Source organism: Gavialis gangeticus, unplaced genomic scaffold (genome assembly GCF_001723915.1).
Source record: "Gavialis gangeticus isolate Ggan-Ray unplaced genomic scaffold, GavGan_comp1, whole genome shotgun sequence".
Lineage (NCBI taxonomy): Eukaryota > Metazoa > Chordata > Crocodylia > Gavialidae > Gavialis > Gavialis gangeticus.
Window position 1 is genome coordinate 69,391,082 of NW_017729025.1, and position 8,978 is coordinate 69,400,059.

The following is an 8,978-nucleotide window of genomic DNA, read 5'->3' on the forward strand; positions in this document are numbered from 1 at the left end:
GGTGAGCCATGGGGGCTTTTGCACCCTCTTGTCCCCTTTGATCTGCATTGGGATTACCTCCCTCTGGGCTTGGAGGATCATCTCCTTAAGGAACGACCAATTTTCTTGGACATCCAACTCCCCTCCCCTCCAGGACATCAGTGCCTCCCTGACTATTCTCCTTGATGATCACTGTTGCCCAGGTGGTCAAGCATCTGCAGCTCCCTCACCAGGTTGTTGACTGTGGCCAGCACCAGGTCCAACAAGGCGTCTCCCCTGGTGGGGCTGTGCATCTCCTGGGTTAGATGAAGGTCCTGTATTTTGGCTAGGAACCTATGTGAGCGGTCAGACCTGGCTGACAGCTCTTCCCAGCAGATGTCTAGAAAGTTCATGTCACTCACGATGGCCACGTCTTTTGACCTAACTTCCTCCATAAGCTGACTTAAGAATTCCCAGTCTAGCTCTTCCCCTTGGTTGGGTGGTCTGTAGTAGACCCCCACCGTTAAGTCCCTTTCCCCTTGACTGCCTTGTATTCTAACCCAGAGCACTTCAGTGTGCCCCTCCTCTGATCTTTTGCTACTTGATGAGGATGTGTATTTCTCCTTGATGTAGAGCACCACACCTCCACCTTTCCTCCCTGTCCTTTCCCTCCTGTACTGCCCAGTTGTGCGTTGGGTCCCACCACGGTTCTGTGAGCCTCACTATTATATAATAGTATAATAGATGGTTGTGAAATACTGGAAGCATCAAACTGATATGGATGCTATACAAAACACAATCCCTTTTTTGAAATCAAAGATGGATAAGATGCAATAAAAAGTCAAGAAAGGGTATGATTGATGGGTTCTGTCAAGAACCAGTGTCCCCATGAGATCATGACATGTCAAGATATGCTGAAAATTAAATGTGTAAAATTTTCGATGACAGATACTTTTTATACATTCCTACCTGTTAAAAACTTTGAGAGTCATATTCCAGTTATACTGTGTGAACTTTTGTACATGCCCTTATTTTTCATAAAATGTCTATTAATAAATGTTTAAAATAACCGATACTTATATTTACCTTGATTATATGTCAAAAGAAGACTTATAAATAATGTATTTGGTACATTTGATCTTGTTTCTATGAATCAATTATCTCTTTAGTAGAGTTCAAGAATTGGTTGCATATTAGAAATTTTTGCAGTTAATGCAAAAATTCAGACTCATCAAGAATTCTCTATTTGCATTATATACATTAATTCACTCCATGTTGCTTCCACAGCCAAAATGAATAACTGAAACAGTCAAGTAAGAAAAATCTTAGCCATTGAGGCATAAATCTTATCCATTACTGCATAAATTACATAGATTTCATAGATTTTTAGAGTTGAAAGGGTAGATCATCGCATCCAACCCCCTACTCCAGGCAGGAAAGAGTGCTGGGGTTAAGTGACCCCAGCCAGATGCCTGTCCAATCTCCTCTTCAACACCTCCAGGGTAGGGGAAAGCACCACCTTCCTTGGAAGCCCATTCCATATTTTGGCAACCCTTACCGTAAATAATTTCTTCCTTATGTTCAATCTAAATCTGTTCTCCTTCAGTTTGTGGCCATTATTTCTGGTAACCCCAAGAGGCCCCCTGGTAAACAGTGTCCCCTATTCCCTGCTGACCCCTGTGATGAGTTTGTAGGCAGCCACAAGATCGCCTCTCAGCCTTCTCTTGAGGCTGAAGAGATTCAGGTCTGTCTTCATAGGCCCTCAACCATATGAGTAGCCCTCCTCTGAACCCTCTCAAGGTTATCCATATCCCTCTTGAAGCGTGGCATCCAAAACTCTGCAGCACCCATGATCTCTGATACCTGGTGTAAGTCAGTGTAGCTCCATGGATTTCAGCACAACCATGATAACTTACACCACTGAGGATCCAGCCATTTATATAGTAGCAAGTGAACTGTTCTAAGAATAGTTATATATTGGCATGTTGATTTACCAGCACCATTTTTAACTTTCCTATATTTTTCTAGTGGTAATTATTTTACATTATTAAACTAAATCTGTGAGAATCTACAATATTAGATGATGATGTTGCTTTCATAATGTATTTATACTTTTTGACTACATAAATATTTTTTTATTTGTTATAACAACTGTCCTAGCTTTAAAGATGGTCACAGGCATGAGTTGTGGGTTGATTAACTCTTTGGAAAGCAGCATTTGTTTTCTGTTTTTATTTTATTGATTTTTGTAGTAATAACTGCAACTCAGTATTGTAAAATGTAAGAGCTTCAAAGAAGAGGTCCATCTGTTTCAAGCCTGAAAGCTATATACAAGTTTTGTTTGTTTGTGTCATGGTAAGATCAAATACACTAAAACTACTGTCCATCTTACACAAAGTACCTGTCAATATTGTCTATAGAGAACATACAGGATTGTTTTATATAAAACAGAGAGGAAAATCATTCTCATTGTCACAGGAATATATCTGGAAGAAAAAAATCTAAAAGTTCATGTATCCAGTGGTTTTCATCTCTGAAAGGCAGCTAAGTAACAGAGACAATTCCTTTCTTTTAGATATTTTCCTCTGAACCAAGAGAATAATTTGATTAAATCTAGGTTTTGCAGCTCAGTGACTAGGTAAAAAAGTCTGTTTCTGCTATTATGATTTTTTCACAGGCTCTGAAATCTCTCTCATTTTGAAGCATCAAGAATAAGCCATTGACAACAGTAAAATACTACCTCTGATGTATCTATGGTCCAATCTGATATAATAAATACTCAGCCTCATTTCCTTTGAAATCAAAGGATGTTTGAATTTAATGCATTTGAATTAAATTAATTGTGAACCGTTGCCAGGAACTGAAACTGAATGTAGCACCTATGATGAATGCTGAGGGACATGTTCACTAATGGTGTAAAAAACTATAGTCCAATTATGTTTTATCTTACATCTGAAATTATTTTGGCTCCTGTTTTTTTAACACAAAGTAGTACCTAAACCATACTATACATGTAAACAAGTTTCTTCTGTGCAACAATATGGTTAATTACCAGTCCTATTCAATCCTGTTTTTTCCACATACCCAAATGTAATTAAGTGTAACATCTTACAGTTACTAAAGCTGAATGTGTGACCATCACCAATCCGCTGCTGAACTAAACGTATGGTATAAACCATGCCAAATGCTTTGGCCAGAAAGAGCATGTTGCTTCCTCAAAAAACAAATACTCTAAATGATAAAAAAAAAACCCTAATATTGTAGGAAACGAATACCAGATCTGGAAAATAGCACTGGAATCTTTCTGGAGAATGTTGGCAAAATAAGAACTTTTTAGCCCCAAACATGTCTTCCCAGCATGAAGCCCAATGAAAACTGGCTTTGAACAGGAGGCTTCTGTAGGGAATATGTGCTTTGGTGAAATGTCAGTATGAGCTGTGGATAGATGCTATGTATTCAGAGCTGCAAACAAAATTATGGACAGACACTCTGTAGATGTTACTGCTCGGCTGAAGTAGCTGTTGTGTAATATGCAAACTTATACAGGCCATTTCATCAGGGCTCCACATAGTGAATAAAACCACTAACCAAATCTACATAAAACTCTTCAACTGGGGTAGAAATACTCATATGAACAAAAATGCATGATTATGAAATCTTTATATGTTATTTATCCCATGTAATCATAGCTCACAGTTCTGCTTCTTATACCCTTATGCCTATGAAAGATAAGATGTCCCTTTAGCAAGCAAAAATAATCCTATTTCTTGTCTATAATGTTTGTCAATGGGATAGCTAAGTGCCTCTTATGAAAATTACATCTGCATGTAGGCCCTTCACTAGGCTCTATTCACTTTTTTATACTTATCTTTTTAGTTAAAATTGGAGGATAAATTAACAGTGATTAAACAATCTTGTCCTGGATTACACAGTAGGCAATTGCTTTGAAGTTAGAATTTAGTCCAGTTTGCTTTACTAGGGCTTCCTGTAGCATTTTTGGGAGGTTGGAGAGGAAGTGGGGGAAAAAAAACGGGCAGCTGTAAAGAGGCCACTTTCTCTCACTGTAGACGTCTCTCAAGGGCTTCATTATTACATTGCTTTTTGCCAATTATCTTTTCTTCTCCCACCCATTACTGCAAATTTCAGAAATATTCTGAAAGTGTTTTGAAACTTCCTATTTTTATATATCAATCAATTACTTTTGGGATTTGTAGATTTTGCCAAGTTTATGTGATTACTTATTTTGTCAGGCAAATGAGGACAATTGCATGCTTATTACCTGGACATCCTGAACTGTATGTACTCAGCTGAATTCCAGATACATTGGTAATGTCAAATACAGGATTGATTTGTTCTCTAGAGGTTGGTGTAAACTAGAGATTTTTTTGCACTGTAGTAATGCCTCTTAAGAGAATTCTTTCTACAGAAGATGTATACCAAATAACCCTAATATAGATGAAGTTAATGTAACAGAGGCCATAGCCTCTGCCACTGTAAGAAGGGAGAACAGCAGGCTACAGCTGCAAGCAGCTGGCTACTGTAGCAGAGGAGGATTGGCTAGCCCCAAACCCTTGTGTGGGGCTGGGGAGGCACATGACACAAAGAGGTGGGGATTCAGGCATATAAACCCAGTACCTAAGCCCATGCAGGCAGTCTGCCCCTGTATGCCACAGGGGAAGGAGGTTCATGGGTTCTGGTGGCCAACAGGTAGGCACCCAAGCCACCTGTAGGAACTGGGGTAAGAGGGCTCCAAGTAAGATGTATCTTGCAGTGAGTGGGGAAGCCTTTGAATTTCCAAAGTGGCTTTTTTGTTTTCAGCATAATACTGGAGGAGACCATGGATGGGTGCCTAGTGAGGCACTCTTCAAAAGGCAGCTTAACCTGGGATCAGGAACCCAGAGAGCTAAGGGCTAAGTGAGTTAGCTAAGGCTAAGAGGTCCAAGGTTACAGGGAGAGCAGCCTGGCTTGGAGTCAGGGACACAGAGGTTGAACAGTTGGTACTTAAGATGGGGATGAGGGCCCAGAGCATGCAGATGCAAGATGAGGCTGGGGCCCAAGAGCTAAGAACCTGGGCTGTTGGTTACAGCCAGAATAAAAGGGCCAAGGCTGGGAAGGCTGAGGCCCAGACAGATGTTCAAGGACTGAAGACCAAAAGCTGGAGGCATGAGTGTGGCTACAGGGGAGGAAGAAGGCTATGAATATAGCCCATAAAGCAACTGGCACTCTGAGGCACTGATAGGGCCAGAGGGCCATAACATAGTGCCCGAGGAGCAAGACTGGGGCCAACTGGTAACAAGAAGTACCAGCCAGTCAAAGTGGGAAAGGATCCACTCAGGGACACTGGGAATACTCTCTTTAACATCATAATAAGTCCATAAAGGTGTGCCAGGGGAGGAAAGAGCAAGGTACCTCAAGGAGCCAGGCTGAGGAGGAAAAAGTCACATGGCCCCCAACGGCTTCACAGACAGCCCTAGGGAGTAGTGCTGCTATAGTTACATTAGCAAGAGAGTACTTTAAATACCATATCTTAGTTCATTTGTATTCATAGGAAATACAACCTATATTGGCCAAAGGGCTCTTTTGCCTAATATAAATTGATTCTATTCTATATATAAGAACAAAAGAAGTTCCTTACTGGGTCAGACCAGTGGTCTGGTACCCTGTCTCTAACAGTAGCAGCAGTGGATGATGCTTTAGAGGAAGAGCATCAAACCAGATATATCTAGAGCAGGGGCAGGCAATTATTTTAAGTAGAAGGTCACTTAATGAGTTTTGGTGACCTGTCAAGGGCCACAAGGCTATATCTCTTGTCAAATGGTTAAGCCCCACCCCTTGACAGGTGGCCTGCCCTGTGACCATCATCTTGGGACTGAAAGTCCCACCCTTAACCCCTGGCCTTTGCCAGTGGAAGTCCCTCCCCTTGCCCTCCCTTTTGGAAGTGGGGTTTGCAGTCTTGGACTGTGTGACAGGGTGGAACTTCCGGTTCCATGACATAAGAAGATCTGCCCACCCACCACCAAACACTGTCACCCTTGCCACCGTGTTAACAGCCCTGTTGGTCTATATTGATTTCAGAATCTCCTACCCCATCACATGGTCCCTGACATCAAAACGTCCACCCCTTAACTGGGAAAAACTGCCCCTCTGAAGGGTCTGTCTTCATGGTGTATGGCCTGCCCTTGGGGTCTCAGAAGTTCTGCTCTGTAGGCCATAAGGCATAGGCACAACCTCTCAGGCAGTGAAAGGTTGTCATCACTCTAACAACCTGCGCCATTGCCCTTGACCAATTGGTGGGAGTATCAGGGGTGTTGGACCTCCCCAAGAAGTCCAGCAAACCAATCAAAATGAATTACACACACACAAATCTTCCAGAAGATATCATTTTAACAAATTATAAATAAATAATCATAACATAAATGAACATCTACTAAAAAATATTTTAATTTCATTGAAACAATATTTTTGTCCTGATTGTTGTTTTTGAGTAGTGTAAATAGATGTAATTACATGATAGCTCAAATAAAGCCTTATTCTTATATATTGAGCTTGGGTGACAAGCACAGCTTCCTGGCACCTCAGTACTGGAGGCTGTAAGAGAGAGAGGAATGTGATGGGGCAACACCCTAGCCAGACCCTCCTGCCACTGTGAATGGAGCCTGGGCTCCATGGACCCGGGGTCTGAGCTAGCCTATGGTCTCAGGAGCCCCTGACTCCAGCTAGGAGGACACAAGAGCTCCTGCAGCAAGTGCCTCCAGGCCAGGAGGAAGCAGGTACTGACACCCCTGCACAACTGCAGTGGGACAGCCTCATGGCCCTGTCCCTGGGGGCAGCAACTCCTACCTCCTGCCCGAACAGGTGAAAGGCTCAGGGTTCTCAGCAGTGCTGGGGAAATGCCAAGTCCCTGCTTTGATCTGGAGTAGAATGTTCTCTCGTAGTGACTCCAGTGGCACCCTCACCCCTGCTGCAGATAGGTCCACATAGGCATCTGCCCCTCCCACCAAGGGGCCTAGTGCTTTGGTCTGGCCAGCCCAGGTCCTTTCCCAGGCAGCCTGGGGGAAAACTCCCATTTGGAGTGATCCAAGCCACTTCTCCCTTCCCTTTCCTTCATGATGTTGTTGCTCCTGGGTCTGCCTTGCCAAAGAAAAGCTCAAGGCTTCTTTTATTGGCCTTTTTGGTTGCTACTGCACACTGAGTTGACGTTTTTAGAGAACTACAGTGTTTCCAAGGCTTCTATCCTGAGTCATAACAACTAGTTCCAGCCAGCATTGTATATGCATAGTTGAGGTTATTTTTCCCTAGCAGTTGGCACACTAAAGTTGCATTTCCTTGCAATCAGCACACTAATGTTCATCTGTAATTCCCAGGATCGCCTCTGGAGACTTTTCTGATGATGGGTGTTACATTGGCAGCCTGCCAGTAATCTGACACAGAGGCAGCTTGTAATGATAGGTCAAATACTATTGCCAGAAGTTGGGCAATTCCACCTTTGAGTTCCCTCAGAAGTCCTGGGTGAATGCCATCCAGTCCTGGTGACTTAATACATCAGTATTTAATTTACTGATTTGTTCTAAAATTTCTTCTGTTGCCATTTCAATGTGATCTAATGGTTCAGATCTATCTAATAGGAAGGACTGATCTGGCATGGGAATCTCAGCATTTTACGTGGTAAAAACTGATGCAAATAATTCATTCGCTATGGCTTTCTCATTCCTGAGTACACCTTTTACATCTTGGTTATCTAATAATCCCACCAAATCTTTCACTGGATTCCTTCTTCTGATATGTTTTTGAAAAGCTGTTATGATTAACTTTAGCTGCTTCTGCTAGACATGCTTTTTTGGGTGGGAGGGCGTGCCTTATTTTGTTTTTACGCTTGACTTGCAAGAGTTTGTGAGCTTTCCTGTTTTCCTTATCTGGGTACACATTCCATTTTTTGAAGGATGCCTTTTTACTTTGAATGGTCTCCTTAACTCTGCCTTTAAACCATGAAGGGATTTTATTGGACCACTTGCTACCATTTCTGAACTGTTCCTGGTCCTAATATGTATTTTTAAACAGTTTCTAAGCTTCCTGCAGCCTTTTGCATTTTGATGGATCCTTTAAAATTCTTTCTGACTTCCTCATTTTTGTGTAATTTCTCTTTCTAAAGCTGTATATCAGCTCATTCACTCCTGCTAGAATGTTGAACGTGATTGTTTTGATTATTCTTGCAGAGTGGCTCACCAACAGATACTTTCTTGAACCAGATCATGGTGTTACTCAGGATTAGGTCTAGAATTGCCTTTCCTCTTGTGGGTTCCAAGCAGAGTTCTTCTAGAAAGAAATCATTGATTACATCCATACAGTTTATCTCCATGTCTCACCCTGATGAAGTGTTAACCCAGTCTGTGTTAAGATAGTTGAAGTCTCCCGTTATTATTGCTTGCTCTATTTTAGCATAAGCTCCCTTAGCATTTTATAATCACCTTGATCTTCCTGATCAGGTGATGAGTAGTACAATCCTAGTACCAGATATATATATTTTAATTCAAGTACAGAATTTCTACCTACAGGAATTTGATAGTAGCTTTCCTTTTTATACTGTTACCGTCTATATACTGTCCTTAACATACAGTGCTGCTCCATGTGCATGTGCTACAATGTCATTCCTATATAGTTTGTAACCTGGTATAACAGTATCCCATTTGTTTATTTTCCTTCCTCCAGATTTCTGAGATATATATTATGCCAAAATCACCATGTAATACTAGGCATTCTGGTTCACTCATTATATTGTTTAGGTTTCTCACATTTGTGTAGAAGCACTTTTGAATTTTGCCCTTGTTTTGACTGTTTTGTTATTGCTCATGCTATTTCATCAAGACTTTAGAAGTTTTGACTTATCATCACTATTCTCTACAGTTATACTTCCTACTCCCTATTATCCTTTTTAAGGCAATATAGAAACTGAATGACATCCCTTTCTTGCATTGCATCAACTAACTTGTATACTCTTCTGTACCCATCAGCTTTCCCCCACA